The sequence below is a fragment of the Pleurodeles waltl genome, chromosome 5 (assembly GCF_031143425.1).
Source record: "Pleurodeles waltl isolate 20211129_DDA chromosome 5, aPleWal1.hap1.20221129, whole genome shotgun sequence".
NCBI lineage: Eukaryota > Metazoa > Chordata > Amphibia > Caudata > Salamandridae > Pleurodeles > Pleurodeles waltl.
In genome coordinates this window covers 38,929,837-38,956,121 of record NC_090444.1, presented here as the reverse complement: position 1 = coordinate 38,956,121, position 26,285 = coordinate 38,929,837, and positions in this window count along the sequence as shown.

Below are 26,285 nucleotides of genomic sequence, written 5' to 3'. Positions count from 1 at the left end.
TGGCTACCTCAGGGATGTTGCTGCCATACTCAATATTCAGCAGCTCCTCCTTGCTGCAGTGATGCCATATTTAGTTCCACAGATGGTAGATGCTGGTAATTTGGGCCCATATTTATACTTTTTTTGTGCCGCATTTGTGTCATTTTTGGACTTACAAAATATAATTGTATTTTCTACATTTGCACCACTTTCGCATCAAAAAATTACGCAAATGTGGCGCAAAAAAAGTATACATATGGGCGTTGGTGTCCATTTCTCCAACCTCTGAAGTGTGTGTTGCCCCCTCAAACCCTCCAGCACCACCATCAAGGGCATGTAGAACAGATCATCTTTACCCATAGGAGTACTCGGTAGCACCAGCCCATGCCACATGGGCACTGATTTTCCTTTGTCCTTTGCTTAACAACATGCCAGTGTTTCTACAGTTGGTGACATGCACTCTTCACCAACACACTGGTAACCTTTTCACTATGGACTGCAATTGTCTCTCACTACTCAATTGGCAATTCATGTTCCTCTGCACTGAATGACACTTCATCTCAGCATGTCCAATGACATGTCCCTCAAACTTGCACTTGTGCTGCGTCACAATAGAATTCTTTACACTAATGCGGGCAGAGACCTGGACTATATAAATATTGCACTACAGAACTTTAAAATACACAGCACCTACACACCCACTTTGTCTCTGTATAATGTGACACATCTACTTTGCTGGAGATTTGTGATGTGTGTAACATGTCTATGGTCACAGAGTTTCAATACCAGAGAGCAGAAATAATATGGGCAGATATCTGTGCACAAGGGCCCTGATTAATGGGTTTTTTTGCACCGTATTTGCATCATTTTGTTATACAAAAGTGGCACAAACTTACAAAAATATAATTGGAGTTTTGTAAGTTTGTGCTGCTTTTGCATCAAAAAATGATGCAAACGCGGCACAAAAAAGTATAAATCAGGGCCAAGGCATCTACAAGATGAAAGTCAATGTTGGCCACATCCCCTACAAGCAAGTCACTGTGTATGTGACATTTGCTTTAAAACATATATGCCTCACCCACAACATAGAGCAGGAATGGCTGTATAAGAGTGTTCGGTCAATAACGTCAGCTGGGAGTACAAGTAAAACACATTAGCATGACATTTGTATACTTGCCCTCATCTGAAATTGGCACTACTCAGTTTAGCTGTGTTCACATGAACTTCAGGCTGCAGGCAGACGTCCCACAGTGCCCAACATCACGACAAAGGATCAAAATAATTACAGCTTAAAAAGCACACCTATCTGTCCAATACATGGGAACCATAGTCACGTTGAGTGGTGGGTACAATCGATGGCAGATGAATTGAGATTTAGATTTTTTGTCGCTGCCAATGTGTCAGCTCAGTTGGAAGTGGGAATTAACATGTCAGGAGGGGGATGTGGATGCAGGATGGAATTCACAGGCTAACAGACAATTGGCACTGTACACCCATGCAAAGATCCTGAGCCCCCAAGCATACGACACATGCAGTAAGGGAGTACCTAAATGTTTAACAACTATGTATGTAACAGAACTTAAAAGTATGTAACACACCTATACTAGCCTAATCTATCATAACTATATATTACCCACAACTGGCCCTAACTACCCTATGGTAAGCTTACTTACCACATTTAACAACACACTCTAAACATTTGCCCCCCACCCGCCTTACATGACAAGACACATGCAGGATAACATATACTAACCTAAACATATACTATCTAATACTAAACAAATATATATATTTTTGTATTTTTTAAAACATTTGTATTTTTTTTTAAATACACAAAAGCCCCAACATTAACCCCCACCCACCCACGACCTAACATGTAATAATATGAAAAAACACCCCAAACCTACTTATCCTATCTAAACAACTACCCTACCGTAACCTATCACCAAACCCCTTAAACCCACTACAAAACAGGATGAGGAATGAGGAGGGAGGGGACTGAATTAGGGGTGAGGGGAGGCAGGAGTTCACAGGTTTGCCCTCCTCAGTGTCTTTTTAATTGCCTTCAGCCTCCGTGTATTTTTGTCCACATCCTTCTAAATGGTGTCAAGCTTTTTTAACACCTTCTTCATGTCCCTCTGAAGCTCATCAATTGCGGCCACGTCCATTGCAGCTGGTGTGGTGGTCTGTGTTGCAGAGGTTGATGGTGCAGCAGGTGTGGTGGTCTGTGGTACAGAGGTTGATGGTGCAGCAGGTGGGGCAGATGTGACGTAGCCGCTGTGGTACTGTGTGCAGTTGTGGTGGTGGCTACAACCTTTGTGGCAAATGCCTGTCCCCCTTGGCTGAAAGCCCACCACTCCCCTGTGGCTCGCTCTCTTTGATAGGGTCTTGCCATCCTTCGATACCCAGACTCCACATCCAAGATGCATCGGTATCTCACTGCCCGCTTCTGGAAAGCCCTGATTTCTGCTACATCCTTGTTGTCAGCTGTAAAAATGAGACAGGCAACCATCAGTGTCATCATTGTGTTGTGCATGTACAGATGATAATCTAACACTCTACCTCAATTTGCACACACAGTCCAAATCACAGTCCAGATAACACAATGTCCCTGATTAATGTAATGTAATGGCAATGCTGCCAACCCATCATGTCTTTTACACCACAGCAAAGCACAAGAGTTGGGCCAAATAAAGTGATCTGTGCATTGATGTAGTGTCACAATACAAAGGCAGCAACTACTTCACATGGGCCTAGTCCACTAATCTTTATCATCTGAGATGACTGTCATCTACACTGTGACCTTCACATCTATCTAGATATATGTTTTTCCCCTACCCCTGTGCCTCAGGGGGGATTGGCATGAAATACATCATCACAAGTGTCCATGGATTTAGTGAGTGGAACATATGTGAAGAGGGCTGCCACCTAGGAATAAGGTATCCATAGGTCATTCACATCTACATTCATGTGTTCAGTTGTGGGCAACCATCAACACATTGATGCGAGCACACGTCTGGCCTTGACCTACATGCACGCCTATTGCATACCACATAAGTGTCACGTAAATGGAGTACTTCCCTGGTGCACTTCAATACAAGTGACTCAGGTATTGTGGTTTGTGCATCAAGGGACACTGAGTTACTGTGTGATGGACATGTGGCCCAATTTTCAGTCTGCAATTATCATGCATTCAGTAGTCTATGACAGATGTGGCACAGTTGTATGTAGGTAACAGATGCCCCATTGGAAGTGTCCCCTAAGCCGTGTATGCCCCCTTTGCAACATAATGGCAGGGATCATGTGTGTGTAACGATGACAATGTAGCACTAAACATGGATTGGCCTAATACAGTGAAGTGAGGTATGCTTACCTGATCATCACTGACAGAATGCCTGGGCACAGGTGTTGCCATTGCACCTGAAATGTGTGACTAAGGGCCACATGTACGAAGATCAGGTTTTTGTGAGTCACACATTACAAAACTTAGCAACTCTCAATTTGCGAGTAGGATAATCTGATGTACAACACTGTCAATGAAAAGGTTTGCAAATCACAAATGGGGTAGCATATGGCCTACCATATGAATTTTAATGAGGTAGGTCTAATTTTGCAATCCCCTTGAGAAAGGCAGCACTCACAGGGATGCAGGCCTGCTGGGCTCAGCAAACCACCATGTCTGTGACTGCTTTCAAATAAACTGCTTTTTCAAATGGGTTAGCACCAACTTGAAACTGGTGGTAACTGCAATTGTTTTGTGACAACATTTGCGGTCACTAAACAATCAATCAGCAGACTGTGACTCACAAATAGGAAGGGAACTCCCCGTCCTAAATGTCACTAGCAAACCCTGGTTTGTGATTCGGAAATATGATTGCAGAATGGCAAAACTGAGTGTGTGCATTGGAATAAACATTTTTATTTGATGTAAACACACAAATTCTGAAAACTAGGCCGTTTGTGACAATTAAAAATAGCTTGGTACATGAGGCCCTAAGTGATAGTCGTACATGACTCAACAAACCTCAGGACTGCATTGTTAACCTGTATAGACAAGTAGACTCCATCTCAGTACTGGGACACTAACACTTTGTTCTGCTTGTATTCAACATGGCCACAAACATTGAATGCAGCACGTCAAGACATCTGCTAAGGTCACCCAGGAGCCTTCTACTGTACACATTTGTCAATGTGATATTAACCAACAGGGCCACTGATCACCACACCCAGGTGGTCCAGCAGATCCTGCTCTCTGGCCACCAGGTCAGACCAGCGATGCTTCAGCTAGAGCTCATTCCTGCTCGTATGGTAGACTCTTTTGAGGTGGCAGAGCACCTTGCCCCACCACAGCCGCCTTGCCTCTGTGTGATACCCCTGCATCACACGTCCACCCATCTCCAGCATCAAGGGAAGGAAGTGGCACACCAGCCACAAAAAGCCCCCAAGCTCCTCCTCCCCCAAGCGGGTCACCCTTGCCCTTCCTGACATGTCCTTGCATAACAAATCAAAACTGAAAAATTATAAAAAAGAAGGAAAATAAATGTAAAAACAGGAAACTTACAGCCCAGACCTAAGAATCCCAACTAACCCAACTAATCTAACCCCCAGACAGACACCAGACAGTACAAATACAATCTGAGAGACACTAAACTACACACAAGCACAACAGAGGTACAATAAACAGAATTCACAAAATACACTAGAGAGACACCACAAGATACAAGAAACGCAATCAAGACACCAACAACACCGAGACACAGCCACACAAGCAAGAAAAAGAACAGACTGTAAAGTGAAAGTGAAAGTACACCCACTGTACCATGCCTGTAAACAGGATTTCCTATTACATCTCTTCCTGTCCCCTTTGCTGCCGTTTTCCGTCATGCATGTCTTTTTTTGACACATACGATGTTTGCCCGAATATTTTTAACAAATAACCAACATGTGCTGCAAAAATACCACTCATTACCTGTAGACTTCAGTTTCAATGGATATCCACATGCATGTGGTGCGCAGGTGGAATTCACGCTAGGGGCCCATGTATTGTTAGTTAGCGTTTGCGTGATTTTTTGACTCAAACTGTGATTGTGTGATTTTCAAATATTTAAAAAGCATGCACCCTGTATCAACATTAAGATAGGATGGTATGGCCTGCAGTGTGCGCCATAGTGGTTGGCCACATGTGGCAGAGCATGCAACTGTGTGTTTTGGGTGTGTATGATCTGTAACAACAATATGTGTGTTTCTAAAGGAACGGCATGCAATACATTGGACGTAATGCTAATGTATGAATGTGTTCCAAATTGGTATCTACATCTTATGGCAATCAGTGATCTACAACAGTCATGATATGTGTTTGTAATATGTGTTGACTTGTGATGTGTGTAGTTGTTTGACTTTGGGAACATTACATTTCATACGACAAACAAAATTCAGGGATGATTGATGATGGCTGATGAGTGCTATGTCGGATATGTTACTCCTCATATGTCATTAATTGTTGGTTACGACTTCATGATGACTTGTGTGTGAACTACACAAATGTCGGACATGTGTACATGTTTGGTACGTACTGTGTTTAATTCCACCCATAAAATGTTTGGTATGAGTCAGTTTGACTCATAAGATTTACTTATGTTACTTATGTTGCTGTGGTGGATCTGCTACCCTGGCTGCATGTGTTCACATATTTTCAGATGTGCTTTCCACAGAAGTGTCCAGTTCAAATGTGTGGTCATGTGTACCCTGTGTCAGAATTGGGCTCCATGGTGTTATGGTTTCGGGAGGGTCTAGTCAGGACTCTGTTAGGGGCACCGCTTGAGTTCACAGAGTATCTCGCAAGGAGATAGTATACCAAAGCAGAAGAGAAGCTAAATCCATACAAGGGGAAAGGCCAGCTATGGTAAGGCAGAGAAAACAGAAATGCGAAGGCAGAGCAACCTTAGTGTGAACAAATATGTAACGGGTCATTAATGGACAAACACGCTGGGCTTATCACTAAGGTTGTACACAGGGTAGGGCTCAGAATTCTCCACAGCAAAAGGGAACGTCAGTGCCTCTGTGCAGATTAATCTTACAGATAGTCACCACGCAAGCCCCATTGAAAGGAGGCAGCAGAAGTGTTGCTGTGTCTGGATCCTTAGGGCACAAACAAGGATTGTACTTATTTACACAAGACTAGCCCTTGTGGGTCCGGCTGGAGACACAGTGGCAATTCCTGGAATACAGCCATAGCACACTGTCACTGTTAGGCATTAAAGACCACATGCAACACAAGACATAGGATGGGGGCTGGATTTGCCTCCTGGAAACCAGGTGCCAACTCAAGTACAAAGGAAAACACTTCTACACAGGTGAGAACTGATAGGACACTTACCAGACATGATAACCCAAGAAGAAACAGAAAGTGAGAGAACCAACTAGGAGGCAAAGCCAGGCATAGGGAACAGGCTCAGGCTGATGCAAAGGCTGGAACAGGTCTGGGAAACAGAAAGCAGGCTCTGGCAGAAACAAACATGAACAAGGCTGAGAAACAGGGAGCAGACTCCGACTGGAACAAGCAGGAACAGGACTGGGTAAACAAAGAGCAGGTTCAGGCTGAATCAGGACTGTAACACAATCCAGAAAGGGGTCTGGAACACAAAGGAATAGTACTCCAATGCACGATGTGGAGCTTCAGGGAATGGCAGCTTATGAGCAGCTCCAGGCAGGAGTAAGGCCAGGGCAGAGTCACATGACTGGGCTGCACAAGAAAGGTCACAGGTGTGTACAGCTTTAGTCTCTCACAAGTCCTGAAGGAGAGAATCCAGTATAAAGAGACAACCAAACTTTTCCCATAGGAATCAATGGACAGAAGATTACAGGTCTTACCGACTACCAGGCAGTGCATTATGGGACCTGAAATTCATGCAAACTAATGTAGTTCTTCTATAGCATGCCATGTGGAAAAGGGAAGCAAACAGGAGTCAGAAAGGGACTCTGGGCGAGTGTTAATTATGATTCCCAGGGTACAGATAGTCCTTTTACAGCACCCCCTAGAGATGGGAGGGCAGAGACGTAACACATGGCAGTGGCAGGACTTATTTCCAGGGATGGGCTGCGCAGGGCATGTGTTGTGAACATTGCTTCTCATACCTGGGACACTCATGCTATCCATTTTCACAAGTGATGTCCCCCTTGTCACACAAACTCCTTGCAGAGATTGCAAATGTCACACTTACTAATGTCAAGGGTATGTTCATACATTCCTGTTTCCACTGATATTTATCATCCACTACCTCATGTATGGGGCTCTTATTTACCTTGTGATTCGAGATGTCATAGTTGTGTATCATGTGCTACAGTAGACCATATTGGCAATGTGGATGTGAGTCTTATGCTGTGGTCCATTGATTTTGTCCTTCATATGTGAAATTCAAAATATGACTATTTTCTATATGTGTGTGATGTTTGCTGTACAATCATACGCATCACATGTGATGTTGCATCACAAGTAGTCAGATTTGTCTTTGTAACATGCTCCCTGAGGTAATACTCACATTCCTAAGGAACATGTGATGGAGAAAGAAGAAACCAGAGCAGGATTGTGTGATCAAGTACGGTGTTTATTTACATATCTTAACAAGGTGTGTAGAGTGACTATTGGTTGAAAATGTTTTGTACAATTAGCTGTCACATTCCTGCAGCTGTGTTTTGCTGTTTCCCCTCATTTTCCCTGGCACCATCCTCCTCCTCTTCCTCCTCAGGCAGTTCTTGCTCTGGCTCATACAGAGGGATGTTCCTCCTCACACAAATGTTGTGCAGGATAGCACAGGTAAGTGAGATTTTGTACACAATATGTGGGGCATATAGGAAGTTGCCTCCTGTGATGGCTAGGCACCTGAATCTGGACTCTCGGATGCCAAAGGTCCTTTCCATAATGGTGTGTGTCCCCCGATGTGCCTCATTATAGGCACGCTCTGCTTCTGTGATTGGGTTGGGAAATTGGGTCATGATCCATGGCTGGATCCTGTAATCCTGGTCCGCTGCAAAAAGATAATAGGAGTGAGTATTTTCTTAGTACTTGCAACAGGGATGTCAGGTAGCATGGCAGTTGATATCTTGTGTCGTCTGTGACTCATATGTGTTTGTGGTATTGTGTGAGATCCTGGGCTTCAGTGAGGTTTTTTCTGCAATGGGTTGTTTGACTTGACAACTTGTGTTTGGCTCATTGACCTGGGATCTATGATTTTGTTTCCAAACTGTTGGTCAGTATGTATGTACCATGTGTTGTGTAGTGTTCAACAAGTTTTAGTGTGCTTTCACTGGAGGGGACATGATACTTTCACACACTCAATAGATTCAGATGTGGTGGTAACATGGTTGCACGACATGGTCTGGACATCCCATCCAATTAGACATATGTCTTTGCAGATGAAATGCAACCGGGAGGCCCTTTGATTTGGCTAAGTGATAGTGCACATCACATCTCCATAAGTTGGCAGCCCTGAGGTGTTCAGTATTGACAATGCACAATTTTCCCATGTGTGACTTGGTTCTAAGCAAACCTTTGTTGTTCCCTCTGCCAATGGCTCATGTGCAACCGTGCACCCACACTACCAAACCTACTACAGGTAACCTGGCTAACTGCCTTGTGGAGGTGGATGTATCTGTGTAGGAAGGGCCATCTCCCTGTAATATGCTATTTTGATGGACAATTGGCTCTTACAGTGAGTGCAGCAGTGTGTAATTTGCATTAGTGCCACATCAATATGTGTTCATAGCACAGTCCACTTCCTTATTGCTTCCAAAAAGAAAAAGGGTGCACACCGCCTTGCATTCAAGTGGAAAATAGCCCCAAGGCATCATGGAAAATGCAGTCATTTAAATATAATAGCAAGAATTTTTCAAAAAATTATTCACCCTAAGTAGGTGCAGCAAGTGCCGTATCGCTGTAGAAAGTCTTTCACCTAAGGTAGGTGCAGCGAGTGCCGTATCTCTGGACACGTCTTTCTGGATTTCGGCCGTCATCAGCAGAGAGCATATGTAACTGAAGGGGACACTTGAAATGCCGCCAAACGTCTTCACAGGTTTTTGTACCACTCAGTAGGCGCACAGGTGCATCGCCAGTGCTCGTCAGCAAGAGGCTCCCGGGAGCCGTCATTTAGACATCCAAAAAGAAAAAGGGAGCACACTGCCTTGCATTCAAGTGGAAAATAGCCCCAAGGCATCATGGTAAATGCAGTCATTTAAATATAATAGCAAGAATTTTTCAAAAAATTATTCACCCTAAGTAGGTGCAGCAAGTGCAGTATCGCTGTAGAAAGTCTTTCACCTAAGGTAGGTGCAGCGAGTGCCGTATCTCTGGACACGTGTTTCTGGCTTTCGGCCGTCATCAGCAGAGAGCATATGTAACTGAAGGCGTCACTTGAAATGCCGCCAAACGTCTTCACAGGTTTTTGTACCACTCAGTAGGCGCACAGGTGCATCGCCAGTGCTCGTCAGCAAGAGGATCACGGGAGCCGTCATTTAGACATCCAAAAAGAAGAAGGGAGCACACTGCCTTGCATTCAAGTGGAAAATAGCCCCAAGGCATCATGGTAAATGCAGTCATTTAAATATAATAGCAAGAATTTTTCAAAAAATTATTCACCCTAAGTAGGTGCAGCAAGTGCTGTATCACTGTAGTAAGTCTTTCACCTAAGGTAGGTGCAGCGAGTGCCGTATCTCTGGACACGTGTTTCTAGCTTTCGGCCGTCATCAGCAGAGAGCATATGTAACTGAAGGGGTCAACTTGAAATGCCGCCAAACGTCTTCACATGTTTTTGTACCACTCAGTAGGCGCACAGGTGCATCGCCAGTGCTCGTCAGCAAGAGGCTCACGGGAGCCGTCATTTAGACATCCAAAAAGAAAAAGGGAGCACACTGCCTTGCATTCAAGTGGAAAATAGCCCCAAGGCATCATGGTATATGCAGTAATTTAAATATAATAGCAAGAATTTTTCAAAAAATTATTCACTCTAAGTAGGTACAGCAAGTGCCGTATTGCTGTAGAAAGTCTTTCACCTAAGGTAGGTGCAACGAGTGCCGTATCTCTGGACACGTGTTTCTGGCTTTCGGCCGTCATCAGCAGAGAGCATATGTAACTGAAGGGGTCACTTGAAATGCCGCCAAACGTCTTCACAGGTTTTTGTACCACTCAGTAGGCGCACAGGTGCATCGCCAGTGCTCGTCAGCAAGAGGCTCCCGGGAGCCGTCATTTAGACATCCAAAAAGAAAAAGGGAGCACACTGCCTTGCATTCAAGTGGAAAATAGCCCCAAGGCATCATGGTAAATGCAGTCATTTAAATATAATAGCAAGAATTTTTCAAAAAATTATTCACCCTAAGTAGGTGCAGCAAGTGCAGTATCGCTGTAGAAAGTCTTTCACCTAAGGTAGGTGCGGCGAGTGCCGTATCTCTGGACACGTGTTTCTGGCTTTCGGCCGTCATCAGCAGAGAGCATATGTAACTGAAGGCGTCACTTGAAATGCCGCCAAACGTCTTCACAGGTTTTTGTACCACTCAGTAGGCGCACAGGTGCATCGCCAGTGCTCGTCAGCAAGAGGATCACGGGAGCCGTCATTTAGACATCCAAAAAAAGAAGGGAGCACACTGCCTTGCATTCAAGTGGAAAATAGCCCCAAGGCATCATGGTAAATGCAGTCATTTAAATATAATACCAAGAATTTTTCAAAAAATTATTCACCCTAAGTAGGTGCAGCAAGTGCCGTATCGTTGTAGAAAGTCTTTCACCTAAGGTAGGTGCAGCGAGTGCCGTATCTCTGGACACGTGTTTCTGGCTTTCGGCCATCATCAGCAGAGAGCATATGTAACTGAAGGGGTCACTTGAAATGCCGCCAAACGTCTTCACAAGTTTTTGTACTACTCGGTAGGCGCACAGGTGCATCGCCAGTGCTCGTCAGCAAGAGGCTCACGGGAGCCGTCATTTAGACATCCAAAAAGAAAAAGGGAGCACACTGCCTTGCATTCAAGTGCAAAATAGCCCCAAGGCATCATGGTAAATGCAGTCATTTAAATATAATAGCAAGAATTTTTCAAAAAATTATTCACCCTAAGTAGGTGCAGCAAGTGCCGTATCACTGTAGAAAGTCTTTCACCTAAGGTAGGTGCAGCGAGTGCCGTATCTCTGGACACGTGTTTCTAGCTTTCGGCCGTCATCAGCAGAGAGCATATGTAACTGAAGGGGTCAACTTGAAATGCCGCCAAACGTCTTCACATGTTTTTGTACCACTCAGTAGGCGCACAGGTGCATCGCCAGTGCTCGTCAGCAAGAGGCTCACGGGAGCCGTCATTTAGACATCCAAAAAGAAAAAGGGAGCACACTGCCTTGCATTCAAGTGGAAAATAGCCCCAAGGCATCATGGTAAATGCAGTCATTTAAATATAATAGCAAGAATTTTTCAAAAAATTATTCCCCCTCAGTAGGTGCAGCAAGTGCTGTATCGCTGTAGAAAGTCTTTCATCTAAGGTAAGTGCAGCGAGTGCCGTATCTCTGGACACGTGTTTCTGGCTTTCGGCCGTCATCAGCGGAGAGCATATGTAACTGAAGGGGTCACTTGAAATGCCGCCAAACGTCTTCACAGGTTTTTGTACCACTCAGTAGGCGCACAGGTGCATCGCCAGTGCTCGTCAGCAAGAGGCTCCCGGGAGCCGTCATTTAGACATCCAAAAAGAAAAAGGGAGCACACTGCCTTGCATTCAAGTGGAAAATAGCCCCAAGGCATCATGGTAAATGCAGCCATTTAAATATAATAGCAAGAATTTTTCAAAAAATTATTCACCCTAAGTAGGTGCAGCAAGTGCAGTATCGCTGTAGAAAGTCTTTCACCTAAGGTAGGTGCGGCGAGTGCCGTATCTCTGGACACGTGTTTCTGGCTTTCGGCCGTCATCAGCAGAGAGCATATGTAACTGAAGGCGTCACTTGAAATGCCGCCAAACGTCTTCACAGGTTTTTGTACCACTCAGTAGGCGCACAGGTGCATCGCCAGTGCTCGTCAGCAAGAGGATCACGGGAGCCGTCATTTAGACATCCAAAAAGAAGAAGGGAGCACACTGCCTTGCATTCAAGTGGAAAATAGCCCCAAGGCATCATGGTAAATGCAGTCATTTAAATATAATACCAAGAATTTTTCAAAAAATTATTCACCCTAAGTAGGTGCAGCAAGTGCCGTATCGTTGTAGAAAGTCTTTCACCTAAGGTAGGTGCAGCGAGTGCCGTATCTCTGGACACGTGTTTCTGGCTTTCGGCCATCATCAGCAGAGAGCATATGTAACTGAAGGGGTCACTTGAAATGCCGCCAAACGTCTTCACAAGTTTTTGTACTACTCGGTAGGCGCACAGGTGCATCGCCAGTGCTCGTCAGCAAGAGGCTCACGGGAGCCGTCATTTAGACATCCAAAAAGAAAAAGGGAGCACACTGCCTTGCATTCAAGTGCAAAATAGCCCCAAGGCATCATGGTAAATGCAGTCATTTAAATATAATAGCAAGAATTTTTCAAAAAATTATTCACCCTAAGTAGGTGCAGCAAGTGCCGTATCACTGTAGAAAGTATTTCACCTAAGGTAGGTGCAGCGAGTGCCGTATCTCTGGACACGTGTTTCTAGCTTTCGGCCGTCATCAGCAGAGAGCATATGTAACTGAAGGGGTCAACTTGAAATGCCGCCAAACGTCTTCACATGTTTTTGTACCACTCAGTAGGCGCACAGGTGCATCGCCAGTGCTCGTCAGCAAGAGGCTCACGGGAGCCGTCATTTAGACATCCAAAAAGAAAAAGGGAGCACACTGCCTTGCATTCAAGTGGAAAATAGCCCCAAGGCATCATGGTATATGCAGTCATTTAAATATAATAGCAAGAATTTTTCAAAAAATTATTCACTCTAAGTAGGTACAGCAAGTGCCGTATCGCTGTAGAAAGTCTTTCACCTAAGGTAGGTGCAACGTGTGCCGTATCTCTGGACACGTGTTTCTGGCTTTCGGCCGTCATCAGCAGAGAGCATATGTAACTGAAGGCGTCACTTGAAATGCCGCCAAACGTCTTCACAGGTTTTTGTACCACTCAGTAGGCGCACAGGTGCATCGCCAGTGCTCGTCAGTAAGAGGCTCACGGGAGCCGTCATTTAGACATCCAAAAAGAAAAAGGGAGCACACTGCCTTGCATTCAAGTGGAAAATAGCCCCAAGGCATCATGGTAAATGCAGTCATTTAAATATAATAGCAAGAATTTTTCAAAAAATTATTCCCCCTCAGTAGGTGCAGCAAGTGCTGTATCGCTGTAGAAAGTCTTTCATCTAAGGTAAATGCAGCGAGTGCCGTATCTCTGGACACGTGTTTCTGGCTTTCGGCCGTCATCAGCAGAGAGCATATGTAACTGAAGGGGTCACTTGAAATGCCGCCAAACGTCTTCACTGGTTTTTGTACCACTCAGTAGGCGCACAGGTGCATCGCCAGTGCTCGTCAGCAAGAGACTCACTGGAGCCGTCATTTAGACATCCAAAAAGAAAAAGGGAGCACACTGCCTTGCATTCAAGTGCAAAATAGCCCCCAAGGCATCATGGTAAATGCAGTCATTTAAATATAATAGCAAGAATTTTTCAAAAAATTATTCACCCTAAGTAGGTGCAGCAAGTGCCGTATCGCTGTAGAAAGTCTTTTACCTAAGGTAGGTGCAGCGAGTGCCGTATCTCTGGACACGTGTTTCTGGCTTTCGGCCATCATCAGCAGAGAGCATATGTAACTGAAGGGGTCACTTGAAATGCCGCCAAACGTCTTCACAGGTTTTTGTACCACTCAGTAGGCGCACAGGTGCATCGCCAGTGCTCGTCAGCAAGAGGCTCACGTGAGCCGTCATTTAGCCATCCAAAAAGAAAAAGGGAGCACACTGCTTCGCTGATGACGGCCAAATAGCCAGAAACACGTGTCCGAAGATACGGCACTTGCCGCACCAACTTATGGTGAAAAACTTTCAAAACTCTATTTAAAATCGTGCTAATGACTGCATTTACCATCATGCCTTGGGGTCACAAATGCTGGAATGGAAGACAGGGTGCTCCCCAATTTGACTGTTGTAATTAAGGCTCCCGTGAGCCTCTGAGCCTCTGAGCTCGGGTGAAGCACCTGTGCGCCTTCTTGAGTGGTACTTAAACCTGTGAATACTTTCAAGGCGGCATTTCAAGCAACCCCGCCAGCTACATGTTGCGCTTCACTGATGATGGCCAAATAGCCAGAAACACGTGTCCGAAGATACGGCACTTGCCGCACCAACTTATGGTGAAAAACTTTCAAAACTCTATTCAAATTCGTGCTAATGACTACATTTTCCATGATGCCTTGGGGGTCACAAATGCTGGAATGGAAGACAGGGTGCTCCCCATTTTGACTGTTGTAATTAAGGCTCCCGTGAGCCTCTGAGCTGACGAGCTCGGGTGAAGCACCTGTGCGCTTTCTTGAGTGGTACTTAAACCTGTGAATACTTTCAAGGCGGCATTTCAAGCAACCCCGCCAGCTACACGTTGCGCTACGCTGATGACGGCCAAATAGCCAGAAACACGTGTCCGAAGATACGGCACTTGCCGCACCAACTTATGGTGAAAAACTTTCAAAACTCTATTCAAATTCGTGCTAATGACTGCATTTACCATGATGCCTTGGGGTCACAAATGCTGGAATGGAAGACAGGGTGCTCCCCATTTTGACTGTTGTAATTAAGGCTCTCGTGAGCCTCTGAGCTGGCGAGCTCGGTGAAGCACCTGTGCGCCTTCTTGAGTGGTACTTAAACCTGTGAATACTTTCAAGGCGGCATTTCAAGCAACCCCGCCAGCTACACGTTGCGCTTCGCTGATGGCGGCCAAATAGCCAGAAACACGTGTCTGAAGATACAGCACTTGCCGCACCAACTTATGGTGAAAAACTTTCAAAACTCTATTCAACTTCGTGCTAATGACTGCATTTACCATGATGCCTTGGGGTCACAAATGCTGGAATGGAAGACAGGGTGCTCCCCATTTTGACTGTTGTAATTAAGGCTCCCGTGAGCCTCTGAGCTGACGAGCTCGGGTGAAGCACCTGTGCGCCTTCTTGAGTGGTACTTAAACCTGTGAATACTTTCAAGGCGGCATTTCAAGCAACCCCGCCAGCTACACGTTGCGCTTCGTTGATGACGGCCAAATAGCCAGAAACACGTGTCCAAAAATACAGCACTTGCAGCACCAACTTATGGTGAAAAACTTTCAAAACTCTATTCAAATTCGTGCTAATTACTGTATTTACCATGATGCCTTGGGGTCACAAATGCTGGAATGGAAGACAGGGTGCTCCACATTTTGACACTTCCTTATTGCTACCTGGCAATGGCACCCCAGGAGTGATGTATGATGCTGGGACTTCCTCAGTATTTCCGTGTGACCTACATGTGAGTCAGCATGATCATGCTATGTGTCTCATGGTGTTAGACCTGCTGCAACACACATTGCACACCCCTTCCACACTACATACTGCTTGGGAGTATTGCTTGGGAGTACTGCTTGGGAGTATTGTAATTGTAAATGGTTCATCTTCCAAGTTGAATTTTCAGTGCAGGCCATGTCATTGTCACTGTGGGCTTTGACATTGGTCCCTTGTTGCTCTAGATTGGCAGCTAATGTTTGTGGCAGCCGTCATTTGTCCATAGGTGTGTATCCCATTGTGTCAGGGTGTACAACATAACTACCAGTGTCACACCTCAGTGTCGTCCTGCCCACGTGTCAATGTAGTGGTGTATGTTTTTTGTGTCCTAAAGGGTTGTTGTACTGTGTGTATATTGCTAGGTTTATGGACTTACCGACAAGAAGGCCATTGCCATCTTGTCCGTCCTGGAAGTGCTCATTGATCGTGCTGTGGCTGAATATGAATGAATCATGAACACTCCCAGGATACTTGGCCAAGATGTTAATGAACAATCTCTGGTGGTCAACTATGGCCTGCACATTGATGAAATGATTGTGCTTTCTATTCCAGAATAGGTGCTTTGTTGCTACAGTTGGTACGATCCGGACATGGGTGCAGTCAATTGCACCGAGCACATGCAGGAAGCCATGGATTTGGTAGAAGCCCTGTTTTATCTCCTGCTGCTTCTGCTGGGTGTTGGGGAAGCTGATGTGGCGGGGTGTGAGGGAGATTATGGCATCTAAGACCTTGGGCAGGAAGGCCGAGAATGAGAGCTGTGATACCCCAGCGACCAGGGCACCCGTTGTCTGGAAGGAGCCACTTGGCAACGTATGCAGGACAGCTAGCAGCTTGGTCACCGGTGGTATGTTGTGTGGTGCCTGCAGGTTAGCTGTTAGTTGTGGCTCAATTTGGCGCTGCAACTGCTGCATGGCTTCCCAGTTCAGTCGATACCTCCAGATGATGTTCTGTTCCCTGAGGCCATGGAGGGTTGCCCTGCTCCTGAAGACCCTATCCTGCCTTCTGTGTTGCCTTTGTGGGCCACGTTGGGGTGGTGGTGGCTGCTGCTGTTGGTCCTGTGCTCAGCGTCGTCTTGCAAGCTGCATCAGTAGCACCGCCATATTGTCCTGTTGGTCTGTGATGTTGCTTGTGTGTGTTTTCCTTAAGTAGTGGTGTGTTTGCCTCACTTTAACGCCTGCCTTGACCCAGGCATTAAATTTTGACGCATATCGAGTTTAGCGTCATTTCTCAGGTCCACCTCTCACCTGTGCGTCATTTTTGCCCTGTTGGATAAATATGGCGCTAAGGTGTTTGAGTCATTTTTTGGACTGGAACACCTTCCTTGCATCTCATTGATGCAAGGTGGTTTCACGCATCCTTAAAATGACGCTAACTCCATATTTTTGATGCTAGATGGGTCTAGCGTCAAAATATAAATATGGAGTTAAGTTTGCGCTGGATTTTTGTAAAAATTAATTACGCAAATCCAACACAAATAGAGTATAAATATGTCCCTGAGTGTTTGTAGTGGGTGTGACTGCAGTGGTGTTGCATGAGCTTTGCATGTCTCCTAGATAAGCCTTGTCTGCTCATCCACAGCTACCTCTAGAGAGCCAGGCTTCTAGACACTGACTACACTACACTGATAAGGGATACCTGGACCATAGGTGTCCACCACACACCAGGCCAGTCTCCTACAACTGTATGTACTTGTTACACAGGACATACCTTTCACCATATGTGGTGCTGTTAAATGTATAACACAAATTTACAACAATTTTGTTTTAAATGGGAGCAATTTAAAATGCAGAAAAATGCTCTGCAAAAATGTTCATAATATGGAACATTTTTCTGCGCTTTAAGTTTCTCATATAAAAATTGCTGTGTTTTACACTTATAAAGATGGCACTGTACTGAAAAAATGAAACTGAAGAGTTTACTTTGTTTATATGGATTCCAAAATGCTCACCATTTATATTTCGTCCCATTTCAAAGTGTCACATTTACAAACACCAGGCATCTTGCTCCCAATAGCTTGTAGACATTGTGCCATATTTATAAAAAAAAATGCATTTGTTTACATGAGGGAAATTTTAAGTGAAGAAACATACTTCATGAAACATCAAGACAAAAATGGCTTAATTGAAAGTGGAGAAAGATTAAGGGGGTTATTACAACTTTGCAGGAGGTGTTAATCCGTCCCAAAAGTGACGGTAAAGTGACGGATATACCACCAGCCATATTACGAGTTCCATAGGATATAATGGACTCGTAATACGGCTGGTGGTATATCCGTCACTTTACAGTCACTTTTAGGATGGATTAACACCTCCTCCAAAGTTGTAATAACCCCCTAAGACTTAAGGCCTGGCCTGATTTAGAGTTCAGCAGATGGGTTTCTCCATCTCAAACTTGACAGCTATCCTGTCCACTGTATTACAATGTCCATATGATATAATGAAATCTTAATATGGCGGATGGGATATCCATCATGTTTGTGATGGAGTAACCCCATCCACTAACCCCATCCATTCAGAGGAACGTGTGCACTCTATGGGCCAGATGTAGCAAAATAACATTTTGCGACTTGCAAATAGCGAGTCATTGCGACTCGCTGTTTGCAAGTCGCAAAATGTTATGCAGAACGGTGTCTCAGACACCGTCTGCAAGTCGGTATGGGGTCGCAATGACCCACCTCATGAATATTCATGAGGTGGGTCGCAAATTGCGGCCCCATACCGACTATGGGCACTCGCAAACATGGAGGCCTGCTGTAGTCAGCAGACCTCTGTGTTCGTGACTGCTTTAAATAAAGCAGTTTTTTTTTTTTAAGTGTAGCCCGTTTTCCTTAAAGGAAAACGAGCTGCACTTAAAAAAAAAAACGAAACCTTTAGTTTCGGTATTTTTTCAGGGCAGGGAGTGGTCCCTTGGACCACTCCCTGCCCTGAAAAAATGTTTCTGGGTCCAGTCCCAAACTGGAAGGGGTCCCATGGGGACCCCTACCAATTTGCGAGTGGGTTACCATCCACTTGAAGTGGATGGTAACTGCAACACCATTTGCGACCGCATATGCGGTCGCAAATGGTGTTGCATACCACTAGGAATCGCAAATAGGAAGGGAACACCCCTTCCTATTTGCGATTCTGAAATGCATTTTGCGAGTCGGTCCGACTCGCAGAATGCATTTCTGCATAGGAAAATGTGATTTGCAACTCGCAAACGGCAGTTTTTGCCGTTGGCGAGTTGCAATTCCTTTCCTACATCTGGCCCTATATCTTTTGACAAATGTGATGAGACCACAAATGTTCCACAGGACCGGTAGTCCTTCATCACATCTCAGTCTCCTGCCACACCACCATTCCAGCAGAGCACTCAACTTTAGTTCCTTCAGTCACGTTATTCCGTTATTGACTATAGGTCTACTGAGCAAAGAACAACCCTCCACCCATCCTTCCTGCCACACCTCTGGTAAACACATATCACAACCAAATGAGTTTTCCCAATCATACTTAGTCCAATCCTGTCCCACTCCTCCAATCGAGCCTATGCTGTAAATGAACAGTTAAATCTTAAACAAATGTGGGGAACGTTTTACAGCCTTCCCTCAAACCACCCCAATGCCGGTATAGAGCTCTGCGTCAACATTAAATATACATATGCATTTAAAGGAGGCGCATCATGTGGGGTCCTTCCCCGATCTGGGGATGACATTTATGACTGCCTCACACATCATGCCTGCGAGTTCCCCTGAGGCAGTGTAGAGGCATTCTAGAGGAGCGCAAGCATAGGCGTCATTAGGGGACAGAAGGCTTTATCGGAGCCTCCTGCGAAACCGTCATAATCCTTGGGCTTTGCTCTTTGAAGTCTAGATATCAATGTAACCACTTACACTAATTGAATATCATATTCTAAAATGTTGGCTTGTGGGGTTGAATCTAGAAATGATTGCATTCAGCAATCTTTGAAAGAGCAAACTTAAATGTGTAAATTAGTCACAAGTACGCTGCCATTGTGAATTACCCTGGTAATGTCTCTGGAGACATTAATGCAATCAGCAATTTATCAAACCTGGAATACTATTGAAAATAATGATTGATGATTATTTACTTTATCAAGATGTACATGTTAAATAGCTCATCTGGCAGAATTGTAAGTCAGCTGCTTCATATTCGTGTATTAGACACTTGTGAGACATCCCCAGCCAGGCCCTGCACACAGCCCTCTATAGTGTGCAAAAATACCTTACACATATTCCTGAAACTAGCAGGATGTTTTACATTAGGGCAATAGTTACAGTCATACTGTGACTTGAACCACTTGTGAGCCATTTTTACATTCTTCGACATTTGTTCTCAGAATTTTCACAGAACTCCTGGAATTAAATATATGCACCTTATAAATCTCCAGTTTATATGCACATTGTTGACAACACTAGACGACAACTCTTCTTTTGTCAGCATGTGCACAGAAATCAACAGGTGAGTAATGTATTGCAAGAATAAGTTTTAGTTTTTCTCACATATTTTGACAACGGGTCTTTGATTTACGCTGCAACCTATTTGTAACATTTGTCTGGAACTCACACTAGTTAAGCTACTTAAACTGCATCATTTAAAACAAAACTGTGTATGGTGGAAGTACGAGTTATAGTTACTTTAGGGCATGGGTTCTAATAACATGAGATATTTAACTCATGAATTTTAGTGGTTCTGGACTAAGTTCAGGAGTGGCCGATAAATTTTGCTCCTCCAGTGGAGTTGGTGGAATTTTGGCCACTGTATGCTACGTTTGTAACATGGAGTTCTGGCCAAATTCCATCAACCGGGACATGGCGCATCTTTTTCTCATGCGGGACTCACCAACGGTAAGATGCCAAGAAGAATTGGTGTCCCCTAATGTAATCTTGATTGAAAAGTGATCTGAAATGCTTTGTGGGGGTGAATGCATCTTTCATCTATTGGAGTGCAGACACTCTCACACCCACTCTCACACCCACATAGACCCTATCGCACCAACTCTGATAACCACACAAACAATCTCACAGGCACTCTCTCACCCAAAGACTCCCTTTCACACCTATTCTCACACCAAGAGAGACAAGCCCTGCAGCCAACTCCTGCTGCGGACTGCCAAACGCAGTGAGCAGCGTGGGGTTGGCTGGTTAGAAGGGTTGGCAGCAGGATCTGGCATCGAAGCCCCGTGAACAACCCCAGTTATGGCTAGAGTTCTTTCAAGTAACTACAACTTGCACCTTAATGTATCTAAAACTCACGTCCTTGCCCTGTACAGTTCTTATCAATAATTTTATTGCAAATGTTGCTGTGATACTATCAAAGATGCCATACAAGATCTCATCTATGATATGATATCTGGAGTAAATAGTTGTGCATCATTAAAGATCTTCAGAGAGGTTTAGCTTTGTCCAGACACAAGGGAGAACCCAGTATACAATATCCTTTAAGGCTTAGAGTGCTGCATAAATTATTCAAAAATGAAGGAGAGACCTCTGGATGGTTCCCAAGTTTAGGTGGAGAGCAGCTTATGTGTAGAGTACACTACACCAGCAGCTGTGCTCTGAATCCGCTCACTTCAAATGTCTGTTTTTCTAGCAAAACATTTAAGCATACTATTAGCACAGTGGCAAACATGCTGAGCTAGAAAGGGTCAAAGACTTTTGCAATTTCTACAGTGAAGTTTTTAAGCAATGGATTTGCATAGTTCCATCCAAACCGACCTGTAAATTGACAAAAGCATGAGTTATAGTTATCTTAGGACGTGGGTTATAGCTGCATGAGATAACTATAAATGGTGAATTTCTCCACCTTAAAAGATTATATTGTTATGGACCATTTTACCTAACAATAATATTATTTAGCCTTTGTTTTTTTCAGTGCCACCCTGCCCATTTAGACAGGTGGAGGGCCCTGGGGGATGCGGTGCATGGGGCCAAGTTGGACCAGAAAGGGCAGCTGTTTGCCCCCTCCCCGTTTAAAATATGGCTGGGCCCCATGAGGTGGGGCCCTTGGGGTCAAAATCAGCCCAGGGAAGAGGGCTGTGTGCCCCCTCCCCCATAAATCCAGCAGTGGGGGTTAGGGGATAGGGTCCCAGGTGTCAAAAGTTTCCGACGTAGGATGGCCAGGTACCTCCTTCCCTAACAAAATATGGCAGACCTTGTAGGCTGTGGTCCCGGGGGTGAAACTGGCCAGGGGAGAAGGGTTGCGCGGCCCCGTTCCTGGGTTGATCATCTTTGGGTGTTCGGCCACAGGGCGTGGCAGCAAACTAGGCCCTGCTGCCAACCCCCTTGCAGACAGCAAAAGGCTGTGTGCGGAGTGGGTTTGGCTGCATATGGGGGACTGGTTGCAGGGCCGGCCCACAGGCCAGGCCATGCGGCCAGTCACCTGTTCTGCACATGCACAAAAGCAGTTGGATTAACGTATCCTAACTAAATAGTACTTTACGTTTAAAAGAACCTAGACGTTCAATAAAAAATACAAAAATTACAGTGACTTCATAGTTAGGAAATATTAAAAACATAGAAATTCAATGATAAAATCAAAGATTAGAAGCATTTTATAGTTAGAAAATAGAATTTTTTAAAATTCTAAATTCACTAAAACAAGAAAGGTTACAGGGACGTTGTAGTTATGCTTCAATTTTACACACACAAAATCATAGAAATTCAGCAGCAACAGTTAAAATGTTTCTAAAAAAAACTATAGTGTGTGCCATTAGGTAACTAAAACTTACATACTCAACATGCACTGCTATTTATCCCACATCAGTCATGACATTGTCTGTTACATCACTGATAATATCACTGCAACAATTGCAATAAAGTAATGATGAGAAAACTGTGCATGATGGGTATGGGAGTTATAGATACCTTAGGGAATAAGTTAAAGTTTCCTGACATAAGTATAACTATAACTGCTATTGTTCTCTCAAACAGATGGTGTTGCACAGGTTTGAGACCCTGGGACACCGTCTCTGTGTCAGCCCTGGGGGATGGGGTACCCAGGCCACAGCATGGCTCCCCTCTAATTGAAAGACGGACTAGGGGATGAGGTGTCTGCGACCTTTTCTCACCCTGGGAGGGGAACCATGTGGCCTACCCTCCCTTTATTGAAATTATCACCCTGGGGTATGGGATCCCTGGGGTCCCGTGGATGCTAAGGGAGCAGAGCTGCATGCCTTCCTCTCTCTAGGACTTGGTCCAACAGGGAGGGTTATAAATAGTAACTGGGGGGAAACCTTGTTTTTCTTTTTAATTTTATCCTTTTCCCCCTGTGTTTTTCTAAACCTTTTTTTAGGACAAAGGGTGGAGTACTGAGTCCTGAGATGGCTGCCACCATTTCCTGGTTGAGGTAGTGGCAAATTTCAGCAGGAATATCTGTCATGAACTGCGGAGCCTCTGCGTCCCTAGATATACAATGCTGTTGAGCATTAATTGCTAGTTTACACCAAAACACAAAAAGCACTCTTCCTGGACCAAGCTCCAGCATTCTGCTAAATTTGGTGTATATCCATTCAGCGGCTTAGGTTGTAGCTGTATCTCAAGTTCCTATGTGAAAATTAATGAGAAAAACACATTTTGGGGCCCTGATTTTTTCACGGCCCCCACTTGACAGATAATCCAGAAACTTTCAATGCGCAAACTAGGATGAAAGACCAATTTTTGGGAAAGTCTCATGGAGATTTGTCAAACGGCACTAAAGTTATTAGCAACACAGAAAATGCATTTCCAATGTAGACATGATCCTAACTACCTTTGAGGTCCCCAGACCAAAGCATGGCAGTGTGCCCCCCTCCTCTCTAATTGAAAGATGGCACCTGTGGTATCGCCCCTGTCCCCTCTTCTGGCCTGGGAATGGAGGCCGTGCAAAGCCCCTCCCCTTCAATGAGGTTATCAGCCCTGGGGAATGGGGTCCCTTCGGCCTCCTGGAGGCTTAGGGAGGGGGCTGCATGCCTCCCGCCCTCTAAGAAATACCCTCCCTCCAAAAAATACCACATACTTAAACTTACTACATTTTAATGTCTGTCTCATGTAAAAAGCAATAAATACCTGATCCCTGTCAGTGTTCTGTGGATAGGTGGTGCTGTACAAAAGAAAAACAAGTGCTACCACCTCCTCATGAAGTTGTGAAGGTCATGTCTGCTTCGGTTGGTATTCTGGGACTCACTGTCTGCCTCTGAAGTTACGGTGGGAGGTTGCAGAAAAGAAAACTCACACATCCCTGGAAAAAACGTGAAAAATAAAAATAGAAGGATGTGGAAAGAAGGAAAAAAGTTACAAGTACATTGAAAAATTTGTACTTGTGGACAGAGAAAGAGTTTATCTGAAGTGAAATACTCTGGAAAATATCAGGGAACAGCTAAGCAGGGCCAGGCTGCAAAAGGAGTACCACACTTTAAAATAGATTCTGTTGTGGAAACTGCAACACAATCTTTTACGAGATTGTTTTAGCACAAAATACAACTTTGTGTCATTTGTTGTGAGCAATAGTCAGCATTTGCATTTGATGTATTTGCTAGTGGTGTGCAAAACTTGTGAAATTTGCGCTTGCATAGTTACCTAAACTTTTAACAAAATGAATGAAAATCCATGCAATTTTGAGAAAAGCACATCTGTCATTTAGCCCTGGATTTTACGTTGAAATGTGTCTAGTTTCAATTTTACATTTTAGAAACAGGCAAAAACCAAATAACCAGGAGCAACAACTGTGTTGTTTCAAATGTGAAAGGAACAAATTGCACGTAGTCGCATAATGGTGGAATTTCACATAAAAGCTGAATGCAAAATCCTTGACCGTATGCAAATTGCAGCAGTGGTATTTAGATTTTGCCCAGCCTTTGCAATTACCGATTTGGCAATTTTGCATAATAATGTCGTAGTTTGGACTCATGCTCTAGGCAAGACTGCTTGTTTAAGGATGACAGTACTTTTGTTTGTAGGCGACTATGCCTATCCTACAAAAAGTCACAACTGTTGTCCCAACCTTTCTGGCTCACTAGCAGCACCTCACCAAAAACCCAAATAGTAAAAGGTGATTTGTGGTAGCCTTTACACATGGACTCAGGAGTATGACATCTCAGGGAGTGTCGTGGGTAAACGGAGATTACCCCTTTCTCACAGATATATCATGTCTCAACCAAACACAGGCAATAACGAAGATGCATTAAAGTTTCAATAGTTTTTATTTAACACAACTGCAATTTGCAATAAGTTGCATGGGCTGCAATGATTAGGATAATGAACAGTGCAAGAAACAAAATTTTAAAGACAAGAGTCATTATTACAAAGATCCCGATTATCTTGCAATAACATGAAACGACATAAAGGCCCTCATTCTGACCCTGGCGGTCGGCGGAGAGACGGCGGTCGGACCGCGAACAGACCGGCGGTATTAAAAATGGCATTCTGACCGCGGCGGTCCCCGCCGCGACCGACCGCCACTTCTCCACTCCGACCGCCGCGGCGGTCATGACCGCGGGGCTGGAGTTTGCGCACTCCGGCCCGGCGGCCGTCCCAAGACCGCCAAGGGTATTATGACCCTGCCTACCGCCGCGGTTTCTTGCGGGCGGGAACCGCCGTGCGAACCATGGCGGTAAGCACTATCGGGGCCAGGGAATTCCTTCCCTGGCACTGATAGGGGTCTCCCCCACCCCCCACTACCCACCCGAGTCCTCCCCCCACACCCTCCACCCCCCTGCCACCCCCCAGAGGTGGTACGAACCCCCTCCCCACCCCCACCCCGACATGCACATACATGCACCCCGACATGCACACACCCCCAACATGCACATATACACACCCCCTACACACACATACACAACGGGGACACATACCCGCACACATACATGCCGACATGCACACCCGCCGAACTAAACACATTGCCCATAGGCACAGCAGCACTCCCCGCCCGCATGCACGCACTCACACACCCCCTCTACACACTCACACGCACACCCCCATGCACGCACACATCACACAACACCCCCCCACCCCCTCCCCTCACGGACGATCAACTTACCTTGTGCGTTGGTCCTCCGGGAGGCGACGGGAGCCATAGAGACGTGACCGCCAACAGAAGACCGCCAACAGAAGACCGCCACACAGAAATGTGGGTCGTAATTCTGGGGGCGGTGTTCTGCTGGCGTGGCGGTGGAGGTTGACCAGTCTCCACTTTCCCGCCGACCGCCAGTGTGGCTGCTGGCGGTATTCCGGCGGAACGCTCCCAGCGGTCGGAATACGCGCAGCGGCATACCGCCGCGGTCGGCGGTCTTTACCGCGGCGGTAACTCGGCGGTCTTGCGAAAAGACCGCCAAGGTCAGAATGAGGGCCAAAGTGTGTAAAATGTCCTAATACCCTATCATGATAGGCCTAACCTCCTACCTAAAGGAGAACTGGGTATGTTAAAACTAATCTGTCAATGCCATGTCCATGAGAGGAGCCCACAAACCTTGTTACCTTGGAATGAGGTCTCTATCTCAGACTCCGTAGGGAGACAAAGGCTGAGTCAGCGTCAAGACGACGTGCAGCATCGATATCAGCGATGGTGGCGATGCCCTCTGGTCGGAATCCCTCTGGATATCTGTCTAAAGTGTGGTGTATTTATACAGATCTACTTGGACCCCTGACGTAGGTGTGTTCCCATACAATAGATAACAGGCATGCCTGGGACGTCAATTAATATAAACAATTCCCTCGAAAGCATGAAGAGGGAAAGTCCCTAAATGTGAACACCTACTGTTTGTTTGTCTTTGTCACTTGATCTTGACGCCTTAGTGCGGTGGCACTGATACTGTAAATCATAACAAGTGGCCTAACTATAAACAAGGCAGCCA